This window comes from Cervus elaphus, chromosome 11 (assembly GCF_910594005.1).
Source record: "Cervus elaphus chromosome 11, mCerEla1.1, whole genome shotgun sequence".
In the NCBI taxonomy this organism is placed as follows: Eukaryota; Metazoa; Chordata; class Mammalia; order Artiodactyla; family Cervidae; genus Cervus; species Cervus elaphus.
The window spans coordinates 56,128,821-56,149,498 of NC_057825.1; the positions used below are offsets into that span (position 1 = coordinate 56,128,821).

General features: G+C 46.0%; 1 protein-coding gene and 1 non-coding gene across 12 annotated transcripts in view; one reads left to right on the top strand and one right to left on the bottom strand.

The window, feature by feature from the left end:
• Positions 1-20,678, bottom strand: part of REEP1 (receptor accessory protein 1) — a 129,390-nt gene that overhangs the window by 81,454 nt on the left and 27,258 nt on the right. The window lies entirely within an intron of this gene.
• Positions 16,518-16,656, top strand: LOC122704158. Its single transcript, XR_006343775.1, has one exon. It is a non-coding gene; the product is annotated as a small nucleolar RNA SNORA68 (small nucleolar RNA).

A 20,678-nucleotide genomic window follows, 5' to 3' on the forward strand; every position in this document is an offset into this window, starting at 1 on the left:
ATTTATATTGCTTCCCTCCCCCACCCCACTCAGTTCTTTATCTTTTTCTTACTGATTTTTAGGACTTCTTTGTGAATTCTGGGTATAAATTATGCCTCGGACATATGGATTGCAAACATCTTTTCCCAATAAAAGGCCCTTTTAACTTTCTTTGCTGTGGTCCCTTCTGCTGTACAGAAGTTTTAAATTTTAAATGATAAATATATCAGTCTTTTATAGCTTGCTTTTTTATAGCTTGTTGAGGAAATCCTGGCCACATATATCTTCTCATAAAAGTTTTTCAGGTTCACTTTTTCACTATTAGGTTTTAATTCATCTGGAACTTATCTTTATGTACGTTATGAGTTAGGGATTCAACTTCATGCTTTTTTGTAAGGATCCCAACTGTTCTAATAACAATTACCAAATTCTTTCCCACTGATTTTCAATTCTACCATCACATGTAATGTTTTCTAATATGTATAGATATTATTTCAGTTCTTCATTCCCTTACCCTGGTCTACCAACCAACCATGCACCTATACCACAGGGTATTAATTTCCATAGCTTTATAATAAATCCTGATATTCTTTTTTAAAAAATGTTTATTTATTTGGCTGCACTGGGTCTTAGTTGCAGCATATGGGATCTTCAGTTTTTATTGCAGCATGCAGGATTTAGCTGCAGCATGCAAACTCTTAGTTGTGGCATGTGGGATCTAGTTCCCTGACCAGGGGTCGAACCTACATTGGGAGCACAGTGTCTTAGCCACTGGACCACCAGGGAAGTCCCCTAAATCCTGATATTCTTAACGTTGTCTTGCCTATTCTTGCCCTTAGATTTTCTATATGAATTTCATGACAGCTTGCCAAGTTCCATGAAAAACTTAATCTATTCTGATTGAGAGTACACTGAAATTACAGATTTGCTTGGGAAGAGTCACCATCAGGTTTCCTTTTCATGAACATGGTCCCTTCCACTGAGTCTTCCTCACCGTCTTTTCAAGATATGCTGCAGATTTCTCTATAAAGACCTTGGACTTGTTTTGTTTTCTTTATTCTTAAGTATATATTTCAAGAGGTTTTTTTATGGTATTATGAGTTTTTAAAATTAGATTTTCTCTTGGTTTTTAATGTTCTACAGGAATGCCATTGGTTTTCCATGTGGATCTCAGAACCACTCAACTTGCTGCAATCAAAAGCATTTGGAGTCCCAAATGCGTTACAACTCCATGAAAAAAGTCAAACCCTAAACCAATATACTGTATGATTCCATTTATATGCTATTCTGAAAAAGGAAAGTTTACAAGGATAAAAAAAAAAAAATCAGTAGCTGTGCAAGGACTAGAGATGGTGAGAGAGGTGACTACAAAGTAGAGTGAAAGAATTATGGAAAATGATGGGACCTTCTTGTATCTTGACTGCAGTGGTAGCTACATAATTGTCCATTTATCAAAACTCAGAATTCAAACTCACACTTAAAACACTCATACTGGGATTTCCCTGGGGCAGTCAAGTGACTAAGAACCTAAGTTTCCAAAGGCAGGGGGTAAAGGTTCAATTCCTGGTCAGGGAAAAACTAACCATGTGTGGCCACATGCCACGCAATGCCGGCAAAAAATTTTAAAGTAAATAGATAAAATAAAACTGATTAAATCGATAAAAAAAAAAAAAACCTGACCTTAAAAAGAAAAAACATCTGGAAGAATTCACACTCATAAGTGTAAGTGTGTGTGTGTGTGTGTGTGTATGTGTGTGTGTGTGTGTGTGTATTAGTGTCCAAAAATGCATAAAGCTGGCCAGGTATTAGCCTCCAAGCTTGACACAACTTCCTGATATTGGAGGGTCCAATGTGACAAAACAACGATTTGCAAAAAACATAATATACCTCTAGGGGCTGTTAATACTATAGCTCTGAAAGGACTGTCTTGGACACACTATGGGCCTGGGTGCTACATGCAACTGAGCAAGCCTGATCTTTACCATGCTGTGTAGGGAACGTCCTTCACAGTGGTTATCCACAAGCCTAAGCTGGGCCGCTTCTCAGGCCGGGTGCAGAGCTCAAGCTTCCCATGGCACGGCAAGCCAGCTGGGCTCTGGTTGCCATGGGTCCCACCCCTTGGGCTCCTGCTTCTGTTTACCCACTGTGACCTTCTAAAAGGCTAGAGGGAGAAAACACGAGAACAGCAGAACTGGCCCACTGGGCATTTGGGCTCCTTGGAGACTATATGACTATGGTTTATAAGTTCCTCTTTATTTATTGAGTATCCATTAGTTACCAGGGGCTGTGCAAACTTCTTTATAAGCAATATCACTATTCATCTTCATATGTCCTATGAGAGAGAAATTGTTTTTCTTATAATACAGACAAGGAATCTCATAAAGAAGGCTGAGCACTGAAGGACTGATGCTTTTGAACTGTGGCACTGGAAATGACTCTTGAGAGTCCCTTGGACTACAAGGAGATCAAATCAATCAATCCTAAAGGAAATCAACTCTGAATATTCACTGGAAGGACTGATGCTGAAGCTGAAGCTCCAATCCTTTAGCCTGACGCAAAGAATCTTTGGAAAAGACCCTGAGGATGGGAAAGAATGAAGGCAAGAGGAGAAGGGGGCGACAGAGGATGAGATGGTTGGATGGCATTACCGACTCAATGGACATGAGTTTGAGCAAATTCTGGGGGACAGTGAAGGACAGGGAAGCCTGGCGTGCTGCAGTCCATGGGGTCACAAACAGTCAGGCATGACTTAGTGACTGAACAACAACAAAGCTGATCTCAGCCAAAAATAAACAAACCATGTCCTTCTTTCTCAACGTGGCATGTGATTCTGCTAGCCCCTGCCTATAGACCCTGCTCTCTTTCTCTTGGTCTCACTGGGAGGCACGCAGAACTTCTACAAACAGGGATCAAATCTATGCTCCCTGCTGCCCCCCGCCACATTGGAAGCACAGAGTCTTAATCACTAGACCATCAGGGAAGTCCCGTAGACTTTCTTTTCAGGGTGCTTCAAGTCCAACTCCTCTCTGCAGACTTGAGACTAACATACAAAACTGTTCCTGGGGGAACACCCCAACCAACACCTTATTCTTTTATTTGCTCCTTTGGTCTACACCACAACCCTCTGAGTCAACTGGGGTTCTTTTCACAGTCAATAAAAAACTGAGGCTCAGAGTGGTTCAGAGACCCACCAAAGGCCCCTTCCTTATCTGACAAGACTCAAACCCAGGTCTCCTGCCCTGAAGTCCAGAACCATCCTGAAGCCATCGCCCTGGCACAGAGAAGAGTTTATTACTTATTTAGAGTGGTGTATAATGTGTGTGGCAAAAATACAAATTTAAATTGGATTACAGAAATACTCCAAAGTCCAATTTAGAAAAACACAAAACAGAACAGACATGCTGCAGATTTCAGTTCATGCTGTTAAGTGTTAAACTCTGCAATCCAGCCCACTCAAGTCCTGTTCAAGTATCGCTCTGAGTATTTTTTTAAAAATATATATGATTGAGATTTCTATTCTTAAGAAATCCAGAAGCCAAGCTCTGGCATCAGACCTGAGTCCGAATCCAGTTTCATCACTGACTACCTATGGGACTGGGAGTGTGTTTCTTAACTCCTCTGGACCAGTTTCCTTGAGGCTAGAGAAGAAAAACACCTATGGTCAATAGCCACTGCACATATTAAACAAGGAGACTGTAGGTGAGAATTTAACATTTCAGAGGCAGTGTAGAAGGATGACAAATACTAGTTTCCTTCCCTTCTACAGAAATAAAAGGATCACTTGTATTTACAGAAATAGTGTCTTCAAATGCCAATTTGTTTAGGCACAAAATAGTTTTCATCCAATCATTATTTCTTGAGCATCTACTATCTACCCTGGGTCCTCTGGTAGGGAAGGCAGCCAGCAAACAGATAATTATACAAATAGTTGGCTGATAACTGCTGCATTGAGTCTCACTGAGTGTGTTTTGAAGGAGAGAATGGGTTTCCTTTACAATGACGGTCCTGTGGTTGCCCACTTCCCAGCTCACAACCCCTCCCAGGGTCTGAGAGCCAGAAAAGTTATTCTCGGCCAGATGGCCCCCTCGTAAAGGGTTATGGCTCTCCTCCTGGTGAACTTATCTCTAAAGCACCCTGCAAGGGATATGGGGCTTCCCAGGTGGCTCAGTGGGTAAAGAATCTGCCTGCAATGAGGGAGACCTGGATTCGATCCCTGGGTTGGGACGATCCCTTGGAGGAGGGCATGGCAACCCACTCTAGTATTCTTGCCTGGAGAATCTCATGGAGAGAGGAGCCTGGCGGGCTACAGTCCATGGGGTTGAAAAGATTTAGACACAACTGAAGTGATTGAGCATGCACGCACAAGGGATATACTTGGTGAGAGGAAAGTAGTGATGGACCTTCCTACCTGCACCATGAGAGAGGGGGAAGGGGAATAAGCCTGAGGGGTACTCTGAGCTAGATTTGAGGTGGTAGCTGTGGGGTACCTGTGGGATTCTCTGGGAACCTGTCTGCTCAGCTTGTGCCCCCCACCATTCCCACAGAGCAGGTGCTGGTGTTGCCGTGCCCAGCTTGGAGGTCTACACAATGTGCACACATCTGTCCAAGGGGGGTATCAAAGGGCTCCAGGGGAGAGAGGGGAACAGGACAGATCTTTACTGCTGCCCGCCAGGTGCTCACTGATGCCCACGGCAGTCGGGTGAAGTCGTGACTATTATCCCCTTTATAAACAGGTAGGGCCCGGTACTTAAGGAGGTTCCATTCTTACATCCGTTCATCAGATATTCATTCAGCACACTGTGCCAAATTCTGAGTCTAACACAAAGTCACAGAGCTGCCAGGTGGGTAAGCTGGATTCAAAGTGCCATCACTTCCTGGCTTCAAACCCTTTGCTCTTTCCAGTCCAACATGATACCTCAAGAAGGTAAAAGGTTTTATGTTCAGGGTCATCAGAAGTACCTGGAGTGCCAAGTGTATGAGAATGAGATAGTTAGCCGAGCAAAGCTGCATGTGCTAAATACTGATGGAAAAGCCTATGGAGGTGGGCCCAAGAGCTTCCTCCATTAGACTGTGAGCTCTCTGATGGCAGGAACTGGGACTTTCCCCTCCTTTCATCTTCAGTGCTGGGCACAGAATGGGTGAGACATGCAATAACATGCTGAAATTCAAATGTGTTATGCTAAGTGAAAGAAGGTGAAGGTGTTAGTTGCTTAGTTGTGTTCAACTCTTTGCGACCCCATGGATTATAGCCTGCCCTGCTCATCTGTCCATGGAATTTTCCAGGCAAGAATACTGGAATGGGTAGCCATTCTCTTCTCCAGGGCATCTTCCCAATTCAGGGATCAAACCTGGATGTCCCACATTGCAGGCAGATTCTTTACCTTCTGAACCACCAGGGAAGCCAAACTCAAAAGGCTACGTGCTGCTTGACTCCACTTATATGACATTCTGAAAAAGACAGAACTATTAGAGACAGAAACAGAAAGCACTGCCAGAGGCTGGGGATGCGAGAGAAGTTGACTTCAAAGGGGTATGGGGAAATTTTTGAATGTGATGGAATGGTTCTATATACTGTGATAACAGTTACACGATTGTATGCGTCTGTTAAAGTTCATAGAACTACATGGTAAAAAGGGTAACTTTCATTGTATATAAATTATACTCTAATTTTTTAAAGGGGGAAGAAAGAGAAAAAGAGAATGAATATAAGCAGAAGCAGATTTACAGAGAAGCTAAAGAAGCTTAAATTTCAAGACCCCTCAACTGCATGGGTCCTGGGAGGGGTCCTAGTAAGCGTACTCATCAAATTTTTTATGACTTTTTCAGAGAAGGCGCCTTTCTTCCACTGTAAATGCTTCAAGATCTATTAAACCTAGATCCATGCCTGAATAAAAGTATAAGAACAGATCAAGAGAAGAATGGTGGGTTCCCAAGGAATTAAGACTCAAGTGGGACCCTAAAGAAAGGCAAGACCTGGTTCCAGCAGAAGGAGGTAAGGAAGACAACCCAGGGAGCAGAACCAGCATGGACCCAAGTTCAGGGGTTTCTCATGGTTCCCGGTGATGTCATGAGCATCAGGAAACTGGTGTCCCAACACTTATGCTCACTACTCAGACACAGATGTCATGGTGTGATCTCTTCAGGCACATCAAGCCATTAAAGGCAGGTAGAGTTGTGACCTAACAGGATGTGAAAATCCTAGATGCCAGTGTAACAAGCTTGTATCATTCTTCTGGCTACCCACACAGCAATGACCCCCCCAATGCCCAAAAGAGGGAAATTTTACATTATGTTTCTGAAATGGAAAATGGTTGACGTCCACTTTTCCAGCCTTCCCTCCAGCAGGGGTGTGTGTTTGTGAAGACACACCTGCCCAGGTATGAACCCAGGTCCCTGCAGCCCTCTGACTCCAAGAATTCATCCTTCATGAGGACAATCTCATATACTACAAGAACAAACACAGCCAAGTGAGGCTGGTCTTGTGGGTGGAGTTACTGATTTCTTAATGGTTAAAATCAGCCAAGTTATCAGTAGAATGCAGCTCCAATTTTAAAGCAATTCTATTACAGAAAAATATTTGCACACCCATGTTCATAGCAGCATGATTCACAATAGCCAAGGGATGGAAGGAACTTAAATGTCCAATGACAGATGAAAGGAGAAACAAAATGCAATGTATATTTATTTTTATTGTTGTTCAGTCACTAAATTGTGTCAATCCCATGGACTGTAGCCCACCAGGCTCCTCTGTCCACGGGATTTTCCCAGGCAAGAATACTGGAGTGGGTTACCATTTCCTTCTCCAGGGGATTTTCTCCATCCAGGGATCAAGCCCATGTCTCCTGCATTGGCAGATGGATTCTTTACCACTGACCCACCTGGGAAGCCCATACATACATACATACATATATATATATAAATATATATATATATATATATATATGTAATTTTATAGAAACAGAATATATTGAGTACAGGCCATTAGCTCATTTAATCCATAAATGGTTCACTGTAACAAACTTAGAGGAAAACAGAATTTATAATTTTTCAAGTTACATCTGTTCTGCTTCATGGTACAATGTCATTTATTTAATTTACTGAAATTGTCTAACAAAATAAAATTTACCAATTTTAGATGGCATTGTAAACTCATCTCAATTCATTATAGAGGATATAATGACATTTAAGATGAATGAAAATTAGCAAGCAATGCAAAAATCGTATTTTTTAAATGGTTCTGGTTGTAGAGGAAAAAGCAAAGCCTGTATATTATGTTATATCCAGAAGTTTCACTACTAAGTATGTTCCTCCTATTGATAGACGGTAAAGAATCTGCCTGCAATTCTGGAGACCTGGGTTCACTCCCTGGGTCGGGAAGATCCCCTGGAGGAGAGCATGGCAACCCACTCCAGTACTCTTGCCCAGAGAATCACATGGACAGAGGACCCTGGCAGGCTGCAGTCCACAGCGTTGCACAGAATCGGACCCGACTGAATTGACTTAGCATGGACACAAACACATACACACACACTCCGCACATGTATATTTGGCTGTGCTGGGTCTTCGTTGCTGCGAACAGGCTTTCTCTCTAGTTGCAGTGAGTGGAAGCTACTCTTTATTTCAGTGCACGGGCTTCTCATTGCAATGGTTTCTCTTGTTGCGGAGCACAGGCTTTAGGGTGCATGGGCTTCAGTAGTTGCGGCTCACAAGCTCTAGAGCACGGGCTCAGTAGTTGTGGTGAATGGGCTTAGTTGCCCTGCGGCCCATGGGATCTTCTTGCACCAGAGATCAAACCTGTGTCCTCTGCATTGGCAAGTGGATTCTTAACCTAAGATCACCAGGGAAGTCATATATATATATATATATATATATATATACACATAGACATATACACCTTGATTTCCTCCAGAAAAGATCTGGAGGTGACTTGGTTATAAATCGTGTGACGGATAAGAAACTATCACGATTCCAGGCCCCTGGGCTTGTCTGCAGGAAGGCTTGGGCAGCTAACAAAATCACTGTCACCTTACCCAAAGTGGGAGGAGCTAGAGGAAGGCTAATCACATCCAGGCCTGACTCACCTGCTCATGGAAGAAAGGAGACTGTCTGCAGCAGGGCTGTCTGGCCAGTGCCCAGAACGCCTCCCTGATGAGACCACAAAAGCCCAAGAAAAGAAAAAGCAGAGTGGAAAACAGCCAGATTTTCTTTGGTGAGTGAAATTTCAATTTGAGAGGAGGTTCTCCAGCACATGTCTCAATCGTGAGGGAGTTGTTAATTACGAGGGACAGTTAAGGAAAAAATGCAGCTAATGACTGCTACAGAACGGATCTGGCTGGGCCTTGTGAACTGGGCTCCTGAGCGGGCCAATCCATCATCAAGAACACCTGTGCTTCAGGTGATGCAAGGAAGCCCACAGCTCCCCTGGGAGAAGATCAGCGCGTGCCAGCCTCCCAGCTGTGCTGATTGCTTACAACTCCTGGGGTCCAGCCATCAAGAGCAGACGGAACCTCAGAGAGGAAGGCAAGGCCCTGGTTTGGGTAACAACATTTTGACGCTTGAAAAGGTAATCCTTGGTAGTGCTCTAAAAGGTGTGGAGGAGGGAGTTCCCTACTGGCTACTGGTTAGGATTCTGGGTTTTCACTGCCGTGGCCTGGATTTAATCCCTGGTCAGGGAACTGAGATCCTGCAAGCCACTCGGCCACAAAGGAAAAAAGTTTTTTTAAACAGGGGGTAGGGGTCTGCCTGCCAATGCAGGGGACACAGGTTCTATCCCTCGTCTGGGAAGATCCCACATGCCACTGGCAACTAAGCCCCGTGCACCACAACCACTGATCACAATTACTGAAGCCCACGGCCCTAGAGCCCATGCTCTGCAACGAGAAGCCACCGCAGTGAGAAGCCCGTGCACCACAACTGGAGAGCAGCCCCCGCTCGCTGCAGCTAGGGAAAAGCCCATGCAGCAACGAAGACCCAGCACAGCCAAAAATAAATAAATAAAATTATTTTTTATAAAACAGATGAGGTAGAATGATGCTTGGGAGTTAACAAGCTGAAATACATCAAACAGTTTGCTTTGTTTAGAGAAGATATTCCTCTCAACTACACAGAATGAGAACTACTTTGGAACATCTGTTCCATTTGCTTTTGCAGATCTGAAAAGAATGGATAAAGCTAGGTCACTAAGGAGAAAACAATTCCAACACAGAACACAAAGAGTTGGATTAGAGGAGGGTGAAATAAGAAATTTTGTCAATTCAGAATGAAAACAGTATGCTTTCTTTCCATTTGTTGTGAGCTCCAGATGGCCATGAAGACAGGGCGGACAGACAGGCAAGTCCTGGTGAGGGATGGCCTGCTATCTTGGGAACCAACAGCAAGCAGAAACGCTTCACATTTTGGAAAATAAAAAAAAGTTAACATCCCATAATAAGTGGTGCTGGTTACTGAGCACAGCCCTGAGCACCCTACGTGCATTTGCAAGTACAACCACTCTAAGAAGTAGGCATGATTCTCATCTCCATTTCTCACACTGAAGATGTCGATCAGAGAAGTTAAATTATCAGGCTAAGGTCACACAGAGGATGAGATGGTTGGATGGCATCACTGATTCAATGGACAAGAGTTTAAGCAAGCTCCAGGAGTTCGTGATGGACAGGGAAGCCTGATGTGCTGCAGTCAATGGGGTCACAAAGAGTCAGACATGACTGAGCAACTGAACTGAACTGTAGGTCACACAGGGAGTCCACGTCAGAACTGAAACTAGAATGTGAGATTTGAAGACCTCGGTGCTAAACGGATGTCCCGACTTTTTTTGGCAGCACAAAATCAGTAAAATATTATGATATTCCTCAGGCTTTGCTGAGGAAATCCTGTTAAGTCATCATGAAGGCTGGTTTTATCTAAAATGAGCCTATCTAATACATTAGCCCACTTCCCAAGGCTCTATCAAACTGTAACATAACTTGGCTTCTGCTGAAATCAAACAAAAGCTCGGGAGAACCTCCCACAGCATTGCGAGTCTACTCCCCCAGCCTCACGACCTTCCCCAGAGAGTGTGTGCAGCATGCCCTTCTCCCAGGCAGACCCACTGCCTGCTCTGCGCCCAGCACTGCACTGTAAACCCCCCATTCCATCTCCTCTCATCTTCATGATGCCCAGAGGTTTCGCTGTCCACAGAGCTGGTCAGTATCTGTTAATGGGGGATGTGACCTGGCTAGAAAGCTGCTTGAACCCACAGCTGCCAATGGAAGGAGTGAGCAAAACGGGAGGCTTTGGAGGTCAGGGACCTCAGTGCCGGTCTGTGCTGCACCACTCACTGGGTGACAGTCCTTGGACAAGCACCCAGGAGACTCACTGGGTTTATGTCCTCTACACAACGGGGTGTCCCCACCAGAGCTGGGAGTCCTGTCAATGGATGATATACAAGAAAATAGTGATGCTGAAGTTCCAATACTTTAGGCACCTGATGTGAAGAGCCAACTCACTGGAAAAGACCCTGATATTGGGAAAGATTGATGGCAGGAGGAGAAAGGGGAGACAGAGGATGAGATGATTAGATGGCATCATCGACTCAGTGGACATGAGTTTGAGCAAACTCTGGGAGATTGTTAAGGACAAGGAAGCCTGGCATGCTACAGTCCATGGGGTCACAAAGAGTCAGACACAACTGAGCAACGGAGCAACAACAAGAAAATACACTGAAAAGAAATGCTGTACAGACCTGTGACATTATTTCCCTACGGTGGAGGCTGCAAGCAAAGGATGATGGTGTCCCACTAACAGCAGGGTGAAGCAGGAGCCACCGTGAGAGTTATACCTGAGGAGCCCTGGGTGGGGCTGAGCCCAGCCCTTGTGCCTATAAGACCCAGGGATGCCTTGTGGCTGGGAGAACAGGGATAGCACTGCCTGCAAGCCCCTCCCTGGGGTTAGTGGACACTAACATCCAATGAGCATGGTTTTCAGAGCACAGGGAGGAGTGTTGCTGTCCCAGTGGACTCTTAAAAGCATCCCACCCTGATTCGTTGCTTCCTTCTGGCTGCGTGACAGCAGGGAAATGCCTCTTCCCAGAAGGTTCTGGGGGCATCAGGAACACCTGTATTCATACTGCCTCCATCCCAAAACAAAGAAAACGATGGACAAGTTCACACTGCTTCCTCTCCCTGCGTGCATTTGACCAAGAAGGTTTTACTATGAATGGTACACGTGCTCATGGGCTCACGTGTCATGTCCAGCTCTTTGCAACCCCATGGACCATAGCCTGCCAGGCTCCTCTGTCCATGGGATTTCCCAAGCAAGAATATTGGAGTGGGTCACCACTTTCTGCTTCAGGAAATCTTCCCAACCCAGGTACTGAACCCATGTCTCCTGCATTGGCAGATGGACCCTTTACCACTGAGCCACTTGGGAAGTCCATGAATGGTATAGTTTGGCCCAAACTTCGGCGTTGATAGGATCTTTCCTCAAACCCCAGCCCTGACTGGTCTGTGAAGAATTAAGCCTAGGCTAGCTTCCCAGGGGGCTCAGTGGTAAAGAACCTGCCTGCCAATGCAAGAGATGTGGGTTTAATCACTCGGTGGGTTAGATTCCCTGAAGAAGGAAATGGCAACCCACTTGCCATTCCCAGGTATTCTTGCCTGGGAAACCCCATGGACAGAGGAGCCTAGCGGGCTATAGTCCACGGGGTCACAAAGGGTTGGACGCGACTGAGCAACTAAACAACAAGGCACCACTCCTGGAGGTGTCCCTGGGGGTATGCTATCCTGGGAGGGATAACTAAAGGGACCACAAGCCTGTGATGTAGTATGGGGTGGTTCTGTGGCTCGTTTTCAGGTAGAGAAGGCAAGTTACTTTTTAGGGTGGGTTGGTTAGTTGGTTAGCCGTGGACTTCAACAGGAGGGGACTAGAGCGCAGAGTGCTGGGTACAGGGGCCTGGTCTTCAGGAAGCTCTGCATCAGTCAGGGCCTAGGGTGGCATCTCTGGGTCCCTATGCACTGAACGGGGTGCAGCACAGGAGGACGGCTCCCAGCTGGGCGTCAGGAACCACGGTTCTAGACTCAGCTCTGATCCCAACTGGCAGTATGATCTTGAGCCATCACACCATCCCTCCTGGAACCTCTCCTCATCCTTTCATTCAGAAATCACTGACATACTGGGACTTCCCTGGTGGTCCAGTGACTAAGACACTGAGCTCCCAGTGCAGGGGGCCTGGGTTCAATCCCTGGTCAGGGAACTAGATCCCACATGCCACAATTAACAGTGAACATGCAGCAACCAAAGATCCCAAGTGCCCCACCTAAGACCCAGTGAAGCCAAATAAATAAATATGAAGAAAAAAAAAAAAAAGAAAGAAATCACTGACCCACTGACCTATTGTACCTATTGTACTGACCTGGTCCAGCAAGTGTCCAGCACTGCTCTGATGACAAACCAGCGGTGAACAGATGGGGATAGAACCCTGTTGAGTTCTGGGGTACCCCTTCCCCTGGCTCAGGCATTCTTTCATCTGATGACTGAAATCTGACCCAGCTCCAGTCCTGGCCTCTGCTTAGCCACTTGCCCCGTGTGGACACTGCTGAGTGTGAACTGTCCCCTGGCCACCACCCCCGCCCCACTCTGCATCCTGAGAGAGCACGAGGATGTCAGCAAACACCCAAACAGTGGTGATGAGCAAACAAGCAAAGCTGCTCCAAGGCCATCTGCACAGATGTGGACAGTTACCCCTCGCCAGGGTAGGTTCCTGGGAAACTGTAGCAGGAAATAGAGCGGTTCAAATGGGGATCATGTTTTTGCTGTATCCCTATGTCACCAGTAGATGGGAATCACGGGTCAGCAAGGCAGAATGCTGACACAGCTTTCCCTCGGATGCATGCAAAACAAAGAATGGACGGCCTGAGGTGGAAAACAGGAACATACGGTGTGATTGATCTGTGGGTGTGCAGACGAGCCAGCAATGAGGCAAAGCTGGGGTGATGAGAAATGATACCCTTCTTGATGGAGTGATTCCACTGCTCCAAAATCTTCCATGGTGTGACTTCCCTGGTGGCCCAGTGGCTAACACTTCACCCTCCCAATGCAGGGGACCTGGGTCTGATCCCTGGTCCAGGAACTAGATCCCACGTGCCACAGCTAGGAGTTTGCATGCCACAACTAAAAGATCCTGCATGCTGCAACAAACCCCCTCCACACTGCAATTAAGACCCCGAACGGCCAAATAAATAAAAACGCAAAACTTCCACAGCTCCCAACTGACCGCAGAACACATCCAATTGCTTGCTTTGGTATTGAGGGCCCCCACCATCCAGCTGGGCCCACCCCGCCAGCCTCGTGTGCCCTCCGCTAACTCCTGGGCACACATCAGGTGTTTTTGCCACTGTGCTCTGCCATCATTCTCTTTGCCTGGAAGGTTCTTTCCCGGCTCTGTCTGCCAAAACCCCGTGCCCTGGATGAGAAGCCTTGAATCTGGAGCCAGGTAATTCTTCGCTGGTCAGGGAGGGGGCCGTCCTGGGCACTGAAGGATGTTCAGCAGCAAGCCTGGTCTCTCCAATAGATGCCAGTAGCATTCCCTCCACCCCATCTGTGAGGATCAAAAACACCTCCAGGAGGGAGAGAAGTTCAAGAGGGAGGGGACATACGTATCCCTGTGGCTGATTCATGTTGATGTATGGCAGAAACCAACATAATACTATAAGGTAATTATCCTCCAATTAAAAATAAATAAATTTAAATTAAAAAGAGGAAAAAAATGCCTCGAGAAGGACCTCCCAGGTGGTCCAGAAGCTAAGACTCTGTGCTCCCAATGCAGGGGGCCCAGGTTCAATCCCTGGCCAGGGAACTAGATGCCACATACTGCAACTAAGATCTGGTGCAGCTAAATACATACATAATTTTTTTTTTTAATGCCTCTAGATACTGGCAAATGTCCTCTGGGGGCCAAAGAGCCCCTGTATGAGAACCCCTATTTTACACTCAGATCCAGTGCTACTCTTTTCATGAAGCCCTTCCCTGAACTTCTTAGAAGTGTAAATGGCTTTTACATGCTTTGTAATAACCTATCAGCATTTAACATAGCTTCCTTTCAGCTTGATTTATATGTGTTTATATCACCCTCCCCATCAGGCCATAAATTCCTTGAGGGCAGAGATCACCTATTGTTCATCTACAAGCCTATTGTTCTACAAGCCACTCATTACCTACTGGCCTAGTGAAACTCTGGGTTTAACTTGCTTACTGTTAACATAAACATAACCTGTCTACGTTACTTGTTTATGCTTATTGTAGAAAAAAATTTTAAGACAGAAAAGGACAAGACCTGGACCTGGTGGTCCAGTGGTTAAGACTCTGTGCTTCCACTGCAGGGTACACAGATTTGATTCCAGGTCAGGGAACTAAGATCCTTAAAAAAGAAAAAAAAAAGAATAAAATAAAAATCACCCAGAATCCCACCATACACCAACAACAGTAGTTAAAACAAATTGTTATACTAAATATGTCCTTCTAATACTGGTATACCAATAAAATACTGGTACACATCCCTCCTCAGGGCTTCCCTGGCGGCTCAGTGGTAAAGAATCTGCCGTCCAGTGCAGGAGATGTGGGTTCAATCCCTAAGTCGGGAAGGTCCCCTGGAGAAAGAAATGGCAACCCATTTCAGTATTCTTGCCTGGAAGATCCTATGGACAGAGGAGCCTGGTGGGCTACAGCCCATGGGGTCACAAAGAGTCAGACATGATTGAAGTCACTTAGCATGCACGCACATGAAAAGTTGAAGTCTAGAGAGAGAGTCAGAGTCAGAAAGAGAACAGTGAACACACACACATACACATATATACACAGAAAACGAAGCAGAGATGTGAGACCAGGGTCTTGGGGAGGGGGAGGAAGTGAGAACAGCAGGCTTTTCAATAGCTTCCAGCCTAGTTTCTAGGACCCCATCGAGTCCAGCTGCAACTCCCTAACTCTTTACAGAGAATTCCCCTTTTTGTTTTGTTTTTGTTTTTTTTAATTAAAAAAAAATTTTTTTTTTTTTTTTACTTTACTTCTTCCCCTATTTCCATTATTTACAGAGTTTGAATCTTACGGCAAGCTTTGGTTTCTTGTTGTTAAGTTTGAGGAATAGTTTAGACTTAAGGTTCCTCTGTCCATAGGATTTGCCAGACAAGAATACTGAAGTGGGTTGCCAATTCCTTCTCCAGAGGACCTTCCGGACCCAGGGATCGAACCCACATCTCCTGCACTGGCCGGCAGATTCTTTACCACTGAGCCACCAGGGCAGCCCTGAGGAGGGATGTGTACCAGTAATAGTTTAAACTCTGCTGATTTAGGAATTAGCAGAATGCATACTTTCTTTCCTTGTTGGCCGCACCACTCAACATGTGGGATCTTAGTTCCCCAACCAAGGATCTAACCTGTGCGTCCCACCCCCTGAAGTGGAAGCATAATCTTAACCACTGGACCACCGGGGAAGCCCCCAATTCCCCTTTTTGGATGATGCTAAATCGTCCAGTTGGTTTTATCTCTCCTGGTTCATGCAGAGGGAGCAGTGGGGGGTTGGGGGTGGGGGTGGTGAAGACTTGACTAAGACAAAGCCTCTGACAACTGATGCCTAAAAACTCAGAACCCCTTAACTTTCTCCTCTCCAACCTGAACTCATATCCTCTGGTGCTGACTGAGGCCTCCTGAGGGTAGATTATGCACCCATGTGCATTAAGCCATTCACACTGCAGTACTACCGACAAACTCATTATGATGGTACCAAAAGGTGAGGCTCTAGATCCTGGGCTGAGAGAGCTGGAAATTCAGTACAGCAGTACCCACCCAGAGTGTATGTTTGTGTAAGGATTCAGATCACCCCAACTAAACACAAGCACCCACAGTGAAGGTCAAAGGCCAGAGAAGCTGGGAGCTGTCCAACTTCTCCATCTGGTTCCCTTTGAAGGGCCTCTAAGCTCCTCTCAGAGCAGATCCTCAGCAGAAACCACAGCAGGCTTTCTCCTAGGAGCACAGAGCCCTGTCCCTCCCAGGACCAGGTAATGGCAGCTGGCTTACCACCCTCTTTAGTCCAGCTCCTGCCAGAGCCAGGAGAAAAACCACCCCCTAAAGACCGAGAAGGGCATTTCATCTCTACCATATACTGACTTCATGATTTTGTTCATATTAAATGTTTTAATTAACTTTTTCAATTTGTACTGTGTGCTGTGTCTAACTCTTGGTGACCCTATGGACTGTAGCCTGTCAGGCTCCTCTGTCCATGGAATTCTCCAGGCAACAATACTGGATTGGGTTGCCATTTCCTCCTCCAGGAGATCTTCCCCACCCAGGGATCAAATCCTCATCTTAACGTCTCCTGCATTGGCAGGAGGGTTATTAACCACTAGTGCTACCTGGGAAGCCCATTCATATTAAATGTTTTAAGTAATTTTTTTCAGTTTACTAGGTGACAATATAATGTCAATTTAAAAAACATAATCTATGTGAGATCCTCCTCAGCTGGAAAATAAAAACTTGATTAGGGTTCATTTTATTTTTTAAGTATCCTCAAAATGGCACCAATTCCAGAAGTATATCAGCAAAAATAAGCAATACCATGGTTTAAACAGGGGTGCCAAAAGCAAGTGGATCTTATTGCCTTTGGGGGGCTACAATTGTGCCCCTCAAAGTGAATTTGCAGGTTCTGTGTGCTTAGTCACTCAGTTGTGTCTGACTTTTTAAGACCTTGTGGACTGCAGCCTACCAGGCTTCTCTGTCCATAGGATTTTTCAGGCCAGATACTGGAGTGGTTTGCCATTTCCTCCTCCACGGGATCTTCCCCACCGAGGGATCGAAACTACATCTCTGTGTCTCCTGAATTGCTTAATGCAGAGTATACTTAATATTTCAACAGATGTATACGTGCAACAGGGTGCAAGTTCAGCTTCCAGGCAGGTTCAATTTCCTATCTGGAAATGAATGACCTCTTGGAAACCCATCTTTGTTTGCTCCTGGGCTTAACTGGCCAGGAAGCCCCAGGCGGATGAATGCACAGTAGTGACCTCCCTGCACCATGACAGCAACGAATGCTTCACCCTCATTCCATTTTCCTTTAATGTCCGGTAGATTTTATAAAGCCAGATGGGCTTGCTGAAGCTTGAGTTCCTCAATGATGGATGTTCAGCCAATGCATTGCTGTCTGAAGCGCCCTACCCACAGGTCAGCAAGCAGCTTCTTTCCCTCCCTACTTCGGAAAGCCACAGAGTCTCTCTGGGAGGCTCTGGGGTCATGGAAGGGGCAGCTATGCTGAGAGCCCTGGCCCTTGTCACTGAGGGCCAAGCTCCCAGCCCCGGACTGCAAGGCAACAAGCCTGTCTCCACACAGGGGCTCCAAACACAGGAAAAGCTGCCACTTCCTCCAGACAGATTTTCCAGGGAAGAATATTGGAGCTGGTTGCCATTTCCTTCTCCAGGGGATCTTCCCGTTGCAGGGATCAAACGTGCATCTCCTTTGTCTCTTGCATTGGCAGCTGGATTCTTTACCACTAGCGCCACCTGGAAAGCCCCCTCCAGGTGGAAGTCACAGCCAGTTAAGAGGATATCAGGCTGATTCATGTTGAAGTATGGCAGAAACTAACACAACATTGTAAAGCAATTATCCTTCAATTAAAATTTTTAAAAAAGAGGCTATCAGTGCTTCTTTTTTTTTTCTGCCTCCATTTTTTTTTTTTTTTTAGGAATTTACAAACCCAATCATCCAGAACTGCAGATGGGAGGAGAGATTGGTATGATCTTTCTGGGAGGCAAGTTGCCCTTATCTCTCAAATCTTTACAGCTTTGCTACCCTCTGACCCAATAACTGTACTCCTGAGAACCCACCCAAAAGAAATCATTGGAGGCAAACAAAAATTAAGGCACAAACACATCCCATGGCTTTTTATTACAAAAGAAACTGAAAATAATACAGCTGTCCAAAAATTTAAAAAAAGGAACTGACTGTACAATTTTAAAAGGTCACTAAAATTCTGTTTAGAAATATTGTGGACACAAGGATATATTAATATATTAATGTTAATGGGAAAGCAAGATACACAGTAACTCCAACCACACAAAATGTTTGTGTTCAAAAAGCCTTAAGGATCCCCCAGAATGCATTTCCATAATGGAATTATGAGTGACTTTATCTTCTTTATCCTTTCCTTTTCTTCCTCATCCTATTGCCCAGAGTAGCATTTTATCCATCATTGTCGGGATCTAAAGATGAGTGGGACAGTCCTAGACATCACCAAGTTCAAGTCTAGCTGAATGACAGATCATCACACCCACAGCCATGCTCTGTGAGCTGAGGCTGGGCTGCTAAATTAGCAGGGGATGCTCCAGATGTTGAACGATGAGCAGGAGCTTGGTAGATTTGGCAGGAAGAAGGGGACACTTTAGGAAGGGAGAAAACATGAGGAAATCCCAGAAACAAGTGAGAGCATCGTGGGTTTGGGCTACCAGGGGCTCAGGGAAGCTGGGACCAGGCCAGCTGGATATGGACTGGGGGGAGCTGTCATTTTCCAGGGCACATTCTGCCAGGGGGGGTCCCTCCAAAGGCTGAGCAGAGGAGGGAAAACTAAAAAGGAAGTGCCAAGGCGGGTGATCGAAAATACGAAGCAGGACAACTCTAGGGGACTTCCCTGGAGGTCCAAGGGTTGAGAACCTCCCCCACTTCTAACGCAGGGGATGTGGGTTCGAACTCTGGTGGGGAACTGTGATTCCACATGCTGAAGGGCGTGGCCAAAAATTAAATAAAACACACTTGAAGTAGGACAAAGTCTATCTCTTTACACAGTGCTTGGCACACAGAAGGTATGAATAATGAGTGAAGGAATGAGTGAATGCATGCATGAATGAATGAATGAATGACTCAGGGGCAGAGAGACGGTTAGAGAAGCAGTTTACAACCAAGACAGTGAAGGAAACCAGTGAGTTGGAGTTTCCCCTCTTTGGAGAGTGGGTAGAGATCCATTCACACGTATGCCCTATGGTCTCCCAGAACTTATAAATATTCCAATAAAACAAAAGAACAATTCTTGTAAAACCATTAGCAACCAAGTCCTAGATTTCATGGGAAAGAAAGATGCATGGACCTGAACACACCACAGCACCAACCAGATGAAGGTGAGTCTACTGTGCTCAAGAAGGAACACACAAGTCACTGCCATTCCCTCCACTCCCCTCCATCAGGCTTAGATGCCCAAACTCCGTTGTTTCATTTGTAATCACAGACTCTCAGGCAGAGCAGCTTTAAAAACTTATCACTCTGCCCCCAAAAGGAAAAGAATCACTGTGTCAGTCCCTCTGCACCAACAAGCTCCTCCCCTCCCATCCCCTCCTCCTGACTCCACCAACAATAAGTGTTTCTAATAATTAGTACACACAAACCCTCAAAGGGGTCCCACAGCATTGCAAGAGTGTGCTGTTAAGTTCATTATGAATGAAAACAAAAACCATTTCCCCATACTAGTGGATCACACTGCTGCTGCTGCTGCTAAGTCGCTTCAGTCGTGTCCGACTCTGACCCCATAGACGGCAGCCCACCAGGCTCCCCCATCCCTGGGATTCTCCAGGCAAGAACACTGGAGTGGGTTGCCATTTCCTTCTCCAATGCACGAAAGTGAAAAGTGAAAGTGAAGTTGCTCAGTTGTGTCCGATTCTTCGTGACCCCATGGACTGCACCAGGCTCCTCTGCCCATGGGATTTTCCAGGCAAGAGTACTGGAGTGGGTTGCCATTGCCTTCTCCGTGGATCACCCTAGTAACCATGAAAACACTGCATTGAGGAACAGAGTTTGGCACAGCCATGCTGCCCATTCACCTCTCTTAAAAGGACCACCCCCCACCCCCCATCCCCACCCCCAGGCACGAACAGAGGACCCTGCCTCCAGCCAAAGCTGATTCCGCCACTGTTGGCCCCCAGCTGGACCTCTCTGATTTTTACCCCCAGGAATTTAGAATCAGAGCTGAGAGATCTGCAGGTTACTGAAAAGGAGGACTGAAGGCACAGTGGTAAAGAATCCACCTGCCAGTGCAGGAGAAGCAAGAGATACACAGGTTCAATCCCTGGGTCAGGAAGATTCCTTGGAGAAGGAAATGGCAACTCACTCCAGTATTCTTGCCTGGAGAACCTCGTGGACAGAGGAGCCTGGCAGGCTACAGTCCACGGGGGCACAGAGTCAGACACAACTGAGCACACACACACACACACACTGAATAGCCATGTCTGACCAAATGCTCACCAAAGCAAAAAAGGATGTCTGCAGAGACAGAAAGAAGTACAGAGAAGCAAAGACAATATTTCATGCTAAAAGAAACAGATAGACATCCTCTATAAGGACAGAGCTGAGTCTCTTTTTTTTAAGCTCATATTCTCTCTGGGTTCTCACCATGCTCAGCTCCTGGTTTCAGTCCTTCCTGAAGTCCAGGTGGACTCTGTCCTCTCATACTCCGGAAGCCACCCCAACATCCTTCCCACAAACGTCCTCTCTCACTGAAGCTGATCAGAAACACATCTCTGTTCAGTTCAGTTCAGTCGCTCCGTCATAGCTGACTCTTTGAGACCCCATGGACTGCAGCACACCTGCAGTCTCTCCTGGACTTGCTCAAACCCATGTCCATTGAGTCAGTGATGCCATCCAACTATCTCATCCTCTGTCGTCCCCTTCTCCTCCTGCCTTCAATCTTTCCCAGCATC